Genomic DNA, 15,549 nt, shown 5'->3' on the forward strand with positions numbered 1-15,549 from the left:
TGTATATTGGTCAATTTTTTCAAAATATAATAAATTATTTAAATTTATTAATTTAGATAATATTTATTAAATACAACGGAAACAAACTACTAATTTTTGAAAATTTCAAAAATACGTAGGTTTAATACTTTTTTTAGTATCTGAAGTTCAAATATTAATACAATTTTATATTAAAATGATTAGATGTTCAATGAAACGATTACAGTTATTTCGTTCTAATAGAAAATAAAAATAAACCCAGGAACTTGAAAGTTTTCACTATTAATTATATTAGCATATTCTATACGCAATTTAATTTTCAAAATACTTAGACTAATTTAAAACTGAATAGTTAATATCATGAAACTATGCACGCTATCCATTGTATGGTACCTACTTCGGGTTTGATTATTAAGATGATAGCAATACTATATGATAATAATATTATATAATACTATATTAGTTTATAATTTACATATATTATATTTAGCAAATATGTGTTTTACCTACTCTATTACTTATATAGCCAACAGTAATATAATCTATCCTTTGAAATGGTAGTGACACATACAATCTTACAATCTCTTTTCATAATCATTTTATTTTTTTGATTCAATAATAAATTTATTTTGAAAACCAATTTAATAAATACTATTTTAAATATAATATTATCAAATTTTTCAATTTTTGCCACTATTTAGGTTAGGTTAGGTATATACAATCAATTAAATAACACCATACATTTGTAGCTGTAATAGTATAATGATATTTAGAAATGTATATTTTGAACTTAATCAATAATTTATTATTCAATATTGGAATTGCTGAAAAAATGGGCTAATATCTAATGACGTTTTAAAAATACAGAATGTATACATCAGATATGCAGTGTAATAAAAAATGTCTCTTTAAACGTGGTGATAAAAAAATTATTTATTTATATAATGAAGAGACTATAATATTGTATAGTATACTGTAAAAAATTACGAATGTGGATCGAATATAACAATATAATTTGTATCACATATAATTCAAATAAACACATTTTGTCTTATATATATTTCATTATCTACGATACCTACTCGTCTCCATCATAGCCAAATGTAAAGTGGTAATTTCTTTTATTTTGAAATTTATGAAATCTAAATATAAAAATAATGAAATATAAGAAAAAAGAGATTATACTAAAAAGGGTCTTCATAAAGGATATAGAAAAATGTGGAATGCTAAAAGAAGATGTAATATTACGTGCGGAATTCATGAAGTTGTTGACTACAGCAGTGGTCCATTTTTCATAACTACTATATAAACGTGAATTGAGGTAGACAAAAATGTTTATTAATAATACGAATACAAAAACAGCTGAAAGTAAATATAAATTTCACATGTCATAATAATTTAGTGTCTATAAATGCATGAAGTATACAAGTGTTTTATAAATAAAAATTAACCTAACTATCGAAAATGTTGCCATGAATGAAATTCCTAACATGAAGTCTGCTCAAGCACAACGTTTTAGCTATGATATTTTTAATATTACTTAAAAACTATATTACACTAGTTAATAAATTATGTACGACAGTAGCAGACGTTTGATGGTAAACAAACAAATTATCAAAATACAGACGATATTGAAAACTGTAATTATTCAAACATGACAGAAATGCAAATAGTAAAACATGATTTTCATTCAAACCAATTATACAACAACAACACTGTCACGTTGGGAAATTTGACATTAACAAGAATTAACAACTGAATTATTTTGTTTATTTCTTGCTTGCAAATCGCAGCTATGGTTGGTATCATAGATGATTAAAAACGTTACTTTTGGATAACTATCGAGTAAGTGTAAACCATTCTGTTTCACGATAGTGTGTATAATTTATATCTACAAACTTAACGATCGGCAACGTTTGACAGCTCTGAAAAGATATTCGTATATATACATATAATACCCGTATAAATAATATTATAATATCAATGATTTGATAGCGTAATGATTTAGTATATTTCATGTTATTTATAAATAAATATTGAACATTTAAATTATATTTACAAAACGTTAACTTTTATCAAAAAAAATTATGGATATATTGACAATTATTTAAAAAGTTTGAACTTTTAATGAGATAAAACTATCTATTATATATATTAATCAAATACATTATTCACTTCAAATTTTAAGTGAGGCACAACATCGCTTGCTTCACCACTAAAGCCGCCACTGATATATATGAAAATAAAATAAATGTATACACGTATATATATATATAATATAAAAAAAACCAACTTCCAAAACTCAGTAATATTCTCGAATGACAAATAGTCGTCGAAATACGTAGTAATTTAAAAAAAAACTTCACTGCAGGCTCAGCGTCTTATTTATTTTTCGTATTGTGGAAAATGTTCTGTTGGTACATTATATGGTATAATAAATATTCGAAACCGGCTCTATATAATATATAATAATATATATGTTCGTGTTCAGCTATTGAAAATTATAATCGATTTACAAGTGCGGTTGATGCGTACACATTATAGAATACTGTCCGACGGCCGTGCTTACGCACAACGTTATAATATATATATATATAATATTCGAATGTCTTTCATCGACAGATCTCTACGGCTGAGATAGTGGAAGACAGCTAGAGGGGAGGGGGACGGAGTTATAAAGAACTCACCGCCGTAGAACCGATAAACGTAAACATATAATTTTTTTTTTTTTTAATTTAAATACAGAATTTATAGTGATACATAATAATATAACTGTACGTAAGTCACAGCTATACGAGTGCGAGAATAATACGAAGTTCGTATATATTTTTAGTTAAATCGCAAATGGTAATGTGTAGTCACAGCGCGTGGGAATTCTTTGTCATTGTCGTGGTAACTTTTCGCCTGAAAAATTCTGCACACGCCGCTGTGGTTGATAATGTGAAATATTGAAAGATACGTTATGTATATAAAAATATTTTTTGTAACAGTGCGAATGAATGGGTATTGTTTACAGTTAAAAGTACAATATATATTTTAATAAAACAAATAATAAGTAGATATATTTTAGTTATAAAATATGAATTTGTTTTAAATGCAAGTATCTACTTACATAGGTTAGGTTAGGTAATATAATTTTTATTAAAATGTAATAAATCGTAAAATATAATTACATATGAGTATAGATAATGGCTATGGATACAATTCCAAAGGTTTAAGTCATATTATAATTATACAAGTATAATATAACTATATTGGAATTTGTATGGTTTTATTAATATTAGTATTTTGCATATTCATTACCACAAAATCTTAAAAAAAAGACAATATATTTGTTCAGATGAGTTATCAAATCTAATATAAACACTTAAATTTATAATGCCATACAAAGAAAATAAATTCTATGAAATTTTAAAATCCTACACGCGACAATACGGATCATAATTTACCACTGTGAACAGCCATCACAGTTATGCGAAATATTTAATAAAATACAGTGCTTATACACGTTGTTTAAGGGTAGGTTAATTAAATATTAATAGACATATATATTATATTAAGCTGTCAAATGTGTCTGACCATAATTACTTAAAATTCGTTTATGGCTAATCGAGAGGCAGAAGAGGACTGATGAAAACAAATGCAATTAAAAAACATTTGTTCTTAAAATATTTTCAAATATATTCATCAAATATTTAAAAAAAAAACTCTTGATTTAATTACGGTGAAAATAACGAACAAATATTTGATACATTGTACAGGCTATGAGAATTCTTTGACCAATTATTTACTCGCAACTAAAACGGGCACATGTTAAAAAAAAAATGTATGAAATATAAAAAAATGGTAGAGATGAACGTAATTTTGTTTATATTTTAATTTTATCAATATCATAAGGTAAAAATACATGTATAAATTATAGTGCGAGACAATATGTAATATATTATATTATATTCTAACATAATAAAGCACATTTTTAATAAATAAACATACCTAATAGTGTTTTTTTTTTTCATGACGTAAGTTTAAAAAACTACTATAATTGTCTCATAAAGACTAAATACGTTTTCATTTACTCATTTTACGTATGAGATGTACTTTGGGAAATTACCGATTTATAGTCGTTTTTGTATAAACAAGGTTAAATGTTCCTTATTTGTCGTCACTTGATAAAAAATCAAAAAAAAAAATCAAGTACCTCTATCGATAAAAACACAAAACTGATACATGGACAATGTCTTCTTGCGATTTGTAAAAATATAGGATGTGACACCCTCAAAAATTAAAAATCATACATTATAATTTATAATATATTAATATAATTTATGTAGTGCTTTTGACACCTATAGCCAACTACAATCAAGAATTATATTACACAGGACGGCGGTAATGTATACATTTGTTTTCGGTCATTAACGTAATTAATTTTACCGTTGTTTTCGGTTATGCGCATAAATTAAAAACAAAAATTAAAATGATTAAAAACCGATTGACGGTTTTCCCGAAAAAAAAATTTTAATTAAACTAAAAATATATAAATTATTAATATTTCACTAGAGCTTAGGACATCAGAATTTTGTTAAATAAAAATATGATCGTATAATACAAATACCTATAAACGAATATTTATTATTTACTAAGACATTTTTAATTTTACTAAAATACAGAAGAGTAGACACAAGTCTTGTTATATTTCGACTAAAATTATTATTTTTTATTTTATTTGTTTAATTTTAGACAAGAATTCGGTTTTAATCATTACGTTTACCGATTGATGTAAATTTGAAAATTCAAATCAATTTATTGCTACAATGTGAAATTACTGAATGTTATCTGCAATAATTAACTAATGTATAAGTATGCAACTTTATTATATCTGCGTTCTGCATTAATCGTAAATTATGCTAAAAATAAAATATTCATACAATGTGAATTTCGTGCTAAACTACCTAAAGAAACTCAACAGACAACCACCACAATTCAATCTTAATATTGTGCTGGCTCTTTTGTTTAGGCAAACACATTTTGTTATAATTTAGTGTCGCAAATGTTGTGATAAACTTGGTTCTAAATTGTATTAATTAATTACCTGTAATTTAAGAAAGTAACAATGACAAGAAACATGTCATCAATATTTGATAATATATAAAAGCTAAAAATTTGAAATATCGGATGAGGTACAGGACAATAGAATGATGAAAATATATCTCGGGGGACAGGAAGTTAAAAAACGTTGTACTACTCAAATTTCCAGTCACGTACGACGTATCACTCATTAATAAATTTATGTCTAGATTGATTTTTATCAGTTTCCTAAAGCTTAATTTATTTTTAAGTATATTATACAGAATGTATGTTTTTATAAGTTATTATTTTTTATATTCATCTTAACACTATACGCACTACAAAATAATAAAAAATTACTAACTATAGTGTATTTACTGTTGATAAACTTTCTAAAGGTTTATAATCCGGTACAGAAACAATTTTTAAACTGACTTTATTGCGTTAAAATGTTTTCTAGCGTAACGATTATTTAAAATTATCATAAGGAATCATATAAATTAGTAAAAATAATAATTATTTATCATATAATATATTTTATAAGACAGTGTTAACCATAGGCACAATGAAAATAAATTATCTATTTTAAGGTTTGATTGCTTTTGAATATTGTTTATTTTTCGTATATTTTTTTTTTGTAATTATAAATATGTAACTAATATCAATGTTAAAATTAAATGCTTTAAGATAGCAGTGATTTGACTATATATTTTAATCGTAATGTAAATACTAAATATTTATTAATATTTAATGAAAACTATAAACAGACAAATCGAATAAAAAAAAAACCATCTTATAATATGCATTTTATTAATACGTTTACAATATATTCTGTTTTTAAATGTTAGGTTAGTTATAACATCAAAACTCGGAATTTTTTAATTTAAATTCAATTCACTTGGTATTAAAATGCTAATACAAATAGTATTAAAAAATGTACGTAAAATAAAAATCACATTATTCAATTTTACCACATATCGCGCCGTATTACGTATCATCCGGTCTATAATTAAGTCTTTATACTGAATAACAAAATGTAATGCTATGATATAAACCCTCGGATCATATATCTAAGTCTCGCTAGCACAAATTCGTGGAATTTAACTCTTGCAAATTGTATTTACTCAAAACGGTTCACGATTAACCGAATTTAATTTTATGTCAAGAGCTTAGTCAACTAAAATTAAATTCAACCATCATAATTATTAGCCACATACTATCATGGGCCGGTCTAAAATAATTCGTTTACTGTCTACTATTTTATTGAAAAACTAAACTAAATTATTGTTTTAAAACACACGATTGCAATTTGTTAATTTATGACGAATAATTTTATTAGTCGAGAAACATACTTCGTAAAATAAAAAACATTATATTTAAACTATTATTTGAAACACATTAAATGCTATCATTGTAATATAAAACTAGTTCTTAATTAACCAAAATTATTGCCAAAACCATATTGATTGTACTTTAATAATTAATTAATAAACTAGTTATACCTACATAAATTTAAATTATATCGATAACCTAAAAAAACATATGCAATATAATTATAGGTTCAACTAAATCATAGTATTTCGGTTGAGCATTTAATGATATAATAATAAATTTATGGTTTGGGATAATTTAGATCGAATAGAACTATAGAAGCCAGTTTCTTATGTTTATATTGCCAAGTTTCATGTATTTTGCCCAAAGTTTAATGGTTTTGTAGGGGTAACTTTAAAACTATTTAGGAAATTGAGGAGTATATAACCTCTTCACTATACTTCCAGTCCGTCTTTACAAGCATGACCCGTTCATTATGCTTCACATGAGTAGGTAACTTAAACAAATATAAATTAACTTTTAGGTTTGCTCATTTTTTTTAAATTTTAAACAAAAAAAATGTATTTATTGATGTATTAAAATTAATTTATTATGTTAAACTAAAAAAAATAACTCAAATTACCTACTGTGTTTTATTAAATTATATATTAATACTGAATTTTTATTTTTTATTTTCAATCAAGTCTATTAAAAATGTTGTACAGTATAAAGCAGAAAACATCTCAGATACAGAGGAATTCGTTCACCTAAATATCTAATTACTATAAATGATACTTTACTATATTATTTTCTATAATATCTTCCTCTGATATTTAAATATTATCGCCAATGATTATGATAGAATCCATTTCGTCGGAACTTGTATACTCGTACACAGCAGAGTACTGCGCACTAGTATGATTAAATGGTATTCATGTTAAAAAGTTATAAATATGTACAATTAAATAACGGTATGATTGCACAAACGGTATAAACGGTATAATAGTGGAACGGTTAAATTTACGCCGCTATAGACTGACTCTCTTTCATGTCTATAATAATCACACCACCAGATATAAGGAGAACATAAGCACTTTGAATGATCTTTGAGAATCATGTAAGAAGATTAGATATTTCACTAAACAGAATTTTAACTAAAGTTTATCAAATATGGCTGATAGAAAGAATACTAACACGGATAAACGCGACGACGTTGAATCGAAATAAGTTTAAAGCAAACGACAAGTGGCTAGAAAATGTTAAGCTTGCGAAGTTAAATAATAGTAATGACCCAGCTTAACAAGTCGCTGATAGATTTTGGATTACTAGAAAATAAACAGCACAATACCGTCCAAGAATATAAAATGGAAGGTATGGAAACTAATTTTTAAATCTAATAAAAATTAAAAACAACTCCTCACGTGATTTCTATAACGAAAATCAAACATAATTATGAATGAGTGTCAAAAAATTAATAATTTCACGGCGAAATAAAAATAATAATTGCATTAAAAACGTAAGCTCTTGACTGGTCAACTCTATCAGTGTTATGGACATATAATACTCGATATGAGAAACATTTTCCCACGTTATGGGGACGTATTTTTTTTAGTCAATACATTATAAGCTAAATATATCATCTATCTAATCAAAGTTAAATATTTCAGTTTCAAAATTTCTAACGGAGGAATATTTCATCTGTCTGTTTGCATACATTATTTATGTAATTATGTGAAATAATAATATTTGATTATTTTTTAATTTTTGACTTTGACACATATTTTTGAATGAGTTCAAAAGTCTAACGAGTGTATAAATATTGGAAAAAAATAATAATGGTCTGTAGTACAAAAGTTAAACAATTTAAAAAAAATATATAGCTTTAGAATTGTTAATGTACTCAAATTAATTACATATTATATTGCTGTTGTTTTTTGTGATTAATATACCCGTAGGAAATAAATAATAACCTTAATATTAAAGTATGTAACGAAACTTTATTAAAAATATATAAATGATGATTCAGACGATTAAGTTCAACAAAGACAACAATCATGTGTGTTAAATTTTAAACAAGACAGTATTCATAAAACTTTAATGTTAACTAAAAATAACCGATAATATTCCTATGTTAGTAAATGTATTGATAATTCCACTCACTCTGGCAAATAAAATAATAGTACTAATATTATTATTATATTTATAATTATTATTATTATACATATTTTGAACGCAATATTTATCGCAAGGTAGTCTATACGATTAATTACTTTGCCACATTACCTTAAATGTATGTTGCTTAGATGATTTTTTTTCACGGTTTTCTTGACTGAGTATTACTGAGCGATTTAAAAAATTAGACAAAATTTAAAATAATTTAAAACGGTAACACGATATCATGATAAATTAATACTATAGGTCCTTATAATATTAAATACTACAGATGGTTTTATTTCGCATCAAGACGAAGTTTATAATTTATGGGTGTGAGCCATGGGAAAATGTTTCCACTGAAGTTTGCACCTATACCATCGCGATGTCTTATATTTTATTTATATGTATATAAATAATACACACGATAGTAAGTCGAAGATTATCTGTCACAATACTTATGCACATTAAAATACAGTTTTCCCTGTTTTCGTAGGTTCCTTCCGCGATCCTTCATTTTTTTTCTTGGTTATTTTCAATTACCTATAGTAATATTTTATTATGTGCACAATCGCGAATTTTTCGTATTTTACAATAAGCTTCTTCTGTTTGATAAACACGTTCATTAATGATTATTGACTAAACGCCATTAACAACAAACATTTTCGCAGAGGCATAATATCATTAGAGTTTAAAGTAATGAATGTTTTAATTAATTTTTTTTTTCAAATTTGTTATTGTTTTACTGTATATGTATTTAAACATTATTCAGTTACTGTTCTCATCATGTATATATAAAAACAGATGTACAGAATTAATACAATTCTACTAAATATAGATCAATAAATATACAAATTGTCTTCATGGAGTATTCTCACATTACTGAACGCAATATTTTCTATGATTAAAGTATGTGGTATGCATCTCTCTAAATATTTAAATTATAATAGGAATTTATTATATTCTCATAATATAAAACCCAGTTATAAGTATACAAATGAATATATTTAATACAATTATCTTTATTATTATATCTGTAACTATATTATTATTAAGCAATTTCAAAAGCCTTGGTTTTCCGTACCTATTTATTAGAAATATTATTTTGATTTTCTTTCTGTACTTTTGGTTTTTAATAATAATAAATTAAATATTTTGTCTTTTATCATACTAAAATATGCTTATAAAAATTGTAATAAATCAAAAAAGTATTACAATTTATATTTTTAATTTACAATTTAAATTATAATGATATAAAATAATTTAGTTTTTAGTTTTAAATTTATAAAAAGTCATTGCATTAATAAAGTACGTTCACCAGTAGATCTAACAACACCAAACATAATTAATTTATATTTAATATTTTTACGGTTACCGGTTAGATTTTATTTTTTTTTAATGTCAAAATTTGTCTTTAGAGATGTATTGGTTCGACGCCCGTAAGCGAACTAAACCTTTTATTAAAAATATAATTATTCAAAAAGTAACATTTAAAAATTGACATTAAGCACATAACAATATAAAGATCAAAAACTTTATATTATTTAATTATACAATTATATATATATAGAACATTTTGATCTCTACGAATTTAAGTAAAACGATTTACATATCTAGTCAAATATTTTAGCATGTTAATATTTTTGGAAATTTAATAATAGCACTTTAAAGCTCAATTAAATTAATACTAAATCAAACTTAAAGTAAATATATACACTATTTAGTTATATTTAGTTTACCAAGAACGACAATATATATTAGGTAGTAAATATCTTCACATCAAAAACAAAAGAGAAACTTGACACGTGTTATTCGACAGTGTTCTAGTTTACTTTAATAAGTTTATCGTCTGAAACTAAACTGAATAAACATGTCTTATTCAGTGCACATTCGTGTATTGTACAGATATTGAGAAATAAATACTAATCTACTTATTGTAATATATTACTCATAAGTTTTTTTTCATTATTTTTTTTTTTTTTTTAGAAAATTGAATATTGTTCGTATGTACTATATAGGTGTATACATATTTTTACTTCGAACTCACGCTCTTCAAATAAACAATGTGTATATTAACTGAACACACACACATATATATTATAATCTAAACTATTTAGTGTTTACAGCTATTATATTGATAAAGCCTGCGGTGTTCACAGTTGAATTTATATTAACGACTAACGCGTAGGTATATAGTGTTTATTGTTCACTAAACTGTATTACCGCAGTCAGCAACGCGGGTTAAATTTAAGACGCCAAATCAATAACATAACAACTATTGTCTGAGTGGAATAAAAAGATGCGTTAAATAATTAGTTGTATATATGTCTCGTATCTTTACTGCGTTTAGAATATATACATGTATATATGGTACACTAAATATACATGAAGATATTGAGGAAAAGTGTTGAGCCATTACTATAGGTTAGGACTCTTTTTGGCTTAAAAAAATAAAAGCAAAAGCAAAACAACCACTTAAATAAATAACCCATTCAGTTAGGTAATGCGCGTGTAAAATATTATAGTAAATTATCATATAAAAACAGTTTGAGAAAAACATAAGACAGCACTACGTATGTATGTGAAATGTGTCTACATAATACACGCTGAATGTGAGTATTTTAGTTAGTTACTGTGTAAATAAATAATTAAAACAATTAGTTTTATTTTTCCGGACATAAAAATGAGTTATATAGTGCTCATTAATTATATTTTACTAATAATTATTATTATCTTCAATATTACTTTAAATAAGAATAGAGCTGAATTCACTTAGAGAAACATAAAATTATTTTTTTTCTACAAACTTAATTTAAGATATATATTATAAATGGTAAAGCATAACTTTATTATTATTTTTCTCTTTTTCTTGATACGATTTTACCTTACAACTGCAAAATATAATAAATGTTACACTAAAAATAAAAATATTTTAAATACATAATATTTTAGAAACTGAAATAAAGTTCACATTTTTATTTTTTAAATCACGATCTCTTTAGTATACTATAGAATTTTATATTATCTGCAATATTTTATGCTACAAAAAATAAGTGGAAAAGGTAATACTATAATGACAACGGATTTATCTGTAGCGAAGGATTTAAAATATATATTTATTTGATATTCTCCCCGCATTTGACATGTTAAGCCAATCTATATACCAAGGTGATTTAACCAGGATCAATTTCTATACATAAATAAATGAGAAATTAAAATAAAAAAGACAAAGAGGAAAGTACAACAAATGTCCTACCATCTATAAAGATTAAGAAAAATAAGAAAGAATGTAAGTAGGTACTCCCAAAAGAATGAAGTCGGATAACGATGCATTACCTGTCTAGTATCTAGACCCTTGTTTATTTATTCAATAAAAACTAACAATTTCAAAATAAGTATACCAATCGGTCACTTATGCATATTTTCGACTGAAAACGTATATTATTTTATTTACTATAAAAACAGAATTATTTAATTCGACGACAAGATATTGAATTGTGTACATATTGCATAACAATAAAAAAATGTATGGGTTACCTTTGAAATACATTTGGTAGAGCATAAAATAAAAATAAAATAAACGATTTAATCAAGTGAAACATTTCTTTTCGAATTTTTTTATTCCGTAGTAAAATTAAAATGCATTATATTTTTACGTCATGAAATGCATTGTTAGACCCTCGAGGAATACGTATAACAAAAATTATGATACAGTTTATTAATTCCCGAGGGGAATGTCATCTTACGGTACACCTACAGTATTATGGTTAGAAGGTTGTTTTTATATTAATTACTTGAATATATAAACTGTAGTACAAAAATCAGAAGTAAAATTATATAAAACATTGTACATTAAAGAAATATAAAAATATTGTATAAGTAATAGTATAGTATAAGTAAGCAAACTCAAAAATGTGTGGCAGTGATGCAATTATTTTAACATTAATAATACGAGAAGAAGTAAACGAAAACTGAACAAGACGTACATGAAATATACATATTTTATCGTTCTAGTATCTACACATTATAAGCATTTGACGATGATCATAAATTCGTTTTTATATTTATATTATGGTAAAATATAGTAATTGATTTAAAAACTTTAGAAACGAAAGAAATTTCAATAATGATAGTATTATTTATGCTACTCTTTATCTGCACAAGCGTGTAGTTTATAAAATAATGTACAATTGAAAATTGCAGATACATAGAATTCGATTGTCTTATTCCCGATATCTAATATCGTAAATTTAGAAATTTCACATTAACAGTTTTTTGTTTTAATCTTAAAAAATAAGCATATACAAATAATACAATAAACTGAATAAACATCAAACAAAAAAACAACTTATATTTAATCAATAATTATGGGTCATAATGACCAATACACCCTTAATTATCCGAAGTCTGCAGGCATCAATTGAGTAGGTATCTTATACACTATGTCATTATCGTATTTAATTTTAAACCCGTTCGGCTCGTTCACATGACTAACGCAAAATGTAAAATGTAATTTGGCCATTCTTTCGATTATCCGCAGTTTCAGTATAATTACACTTAAACCGATTGAAAACTTCAACTGGAACTAATTCAATTTGGTTATTTTAATATGTTAGCTCGAAATAATTGTTTTTGTGCATTAAATATATCAAAATAATAATTCTAAAACAAAATGTTCTATTGTATAATCCCTTTTATTGACGATAACGTAATAATATGACTAAAATCTTTATCTATGAACAATAGCAGAGTATTTTATTTTACAAAATTAGTATAAGTAATAACCGATACTATGGATTAGCTGTCCCAAAGTATTATTATTTTTCTTTTTTTTTTAACAAACATTTTTAAAATAGATAGCATAGTTATTTATTTGTAATATAAATATATTTTTTTTTTGTATGTAATGTGCATGTACTTAAAAATAAAATATATAAACACAAGTTTTTGAATTAATATATAATATTATATTCTAACCACTCTGAGTAATACATTAAAGTCCGACACCAACCACGCTATTCACTTTCTACCACACGAAGTCTAATTTCGGGTTTCCCAGATTTCTTTTTAATTTGTTTTCGTTGTTCAAATATTAGCCTTATAAGCACAAACTAAAAATGGCCGAGAGAAAATAATATTTTAGCGATGATTAAAAAAACTCGAATTCTCTTGATGTAACTTAATTTCAAATGTACGGTTTAAAACAAACTTAGCGATAAATGATTATTATTATTATTAAGGAGTTCCACATTGATTAAACATTTATAATTTAATTTAAAAATAAAATATCTTTTCGTAGTAATATTCTTTGATATTCAAATATAAAAACATGATCATTAATTCCGATTTTTTTAATATGTTTTTATTATCTCATTAAATAATTAATAAGATTGAAACACGACTTTAATAAACATATATTTTAAAAAATATATAAATATAATTGAATAATATATAAACATTGGACAATGTTTATGATTTTAAAACCATTGTTAAATTTTTAGAGAAATTGTTATTTATTTATATCAATTTAAGCACTATAGAATGGATTTTATAAAAGTTTTGAAAACTAATGATGTTTTACAATGGAGCTTATTCGAGTTCTAAATTATAAATATAAAACTTTTTGTGTTTATGGTGCATAATACTGATTAAGTTAAAAAATAACATCTATACTTTTTTAAAACTAAAAAGTAAAACACTAGAATTAGACCATGGTTAAAGTGATGGTTATACTGCTCTTAAGGGAATCCGTCCTTTAGTTAAATTAATGTATGTAAATTGATTACTGAACTTGGAACTTAAAGGTGAAATAATTTATTTCATATAGCCCGTCTATTTAGTTCACTCGTTAAATAAATGTAATATCCATATAGTTATAAAATATTAATGTCAGGGTAAGTATATATATATATATATATATATATATATATATATATATATACAACGTATATCATACATTATAGTTAAATAATAAAGTTTATTGATTATTGTTTTAATATCTTTATACCTGAAATCAATAAATTATTAAATAAATTTAAAATATATAATATTGAAATGAAAAACTCGTTTTGAACTCAGTTTACTAGAAAGCGGTATAAGAATAATTCTTATGCAAATTGTATTTTAATATGTACACTGTACATGGTACGTATGCATTGTTTATGATTTACATATTAAGTACTATAAATTAAAATTATACGTATAATTTGTTTATAACAGTACTAATCAAAACAGAAATATTAAAAATATTAAATAGAAAACTGATAGTGATGTTTAAATAAATAAAAATATATTTAAAATAATATATAAATTTGTAGAAGTAAATGTTAATTATATTCTCACATTCATTAATTGGGACATAGTTTTTATTTATATTTTATTATTTTTTTTCATTAAAAAAAACCCAAGATTTTTTAAATTCAATGAACAAATCAAAAAACTATTATATTCAATTTATATAAATAATAAAATGGCTAGTATAAGAACAAAATTGATATTTCAATTCAACCAATTTTCAAACAATTTTGTCGTAAAAACTGATCCTAGTGTAAAAATTACAAAAAATCATTCGCACACAAAAAAAATACAATACTATTGCGAATAAATCAAATATAATATTTTCTCTTAATATATGAGACAAATCTATGCTTTCATGCAAACAGATTCGACAAAAGTTCAAATGTGAAAAAGGACAAAAGGTAACTCACCGTAACGGAGTTTATAAAAAAAAATCATAACCCGTCAATCGAACAAACAAAATAAAAAAAGTCGACTTTCAATAATATGAACAAATGGTTAGAGAAAACCAATTTCCAACGGTAAGATGCAGCTAGGATGCTATTTATAACGACGTTACAGAAGGATACTATTTTTTTTTAGTGTGGTACTGATCGCACGAATTAAAGCTCTAATAATGTTCGATGTTTATCAAGAGTTACTCAACAATGTGAATAACACTATTTTGGTCGCCATTTACTACTTTGAACGCTATTTTTACAAACATTTACACTCCCTAAATAATATTTCTATTTTATACTAAATTAT

General features: G+C 24.4%; 1 protein-coding gene across 2 annotated transcripts in view; it reads right to left on the reverse strand.

Annotated features, from left to right (window-relative positions):
- LOC132920315 (rap guanine nucleotide exchange factor 4) overlaps positions 1-15,549 on the reverse strand; it is a 197,338-nt gene that overhangs the window by 114,117 nt on the left and 67,672 nt on the right. The window lies entirely within an intron of this gene.

Source organism: Rhopalosiphum padi, chromosome 2 (genome assembly GCF_020882245.1).
Source record: "Rhopalosiphum padi isolate XX-2018 chromosome 2, ASM2088224v1, whole genome shotgun sequence".
Classification (NCBI taxonomy): Eukaryota; Metazoa; Arthropoda; class Insecta; order Hemiptera; family Aphididae; genus Rhopalosiphum; species Rhopalosiphum padi.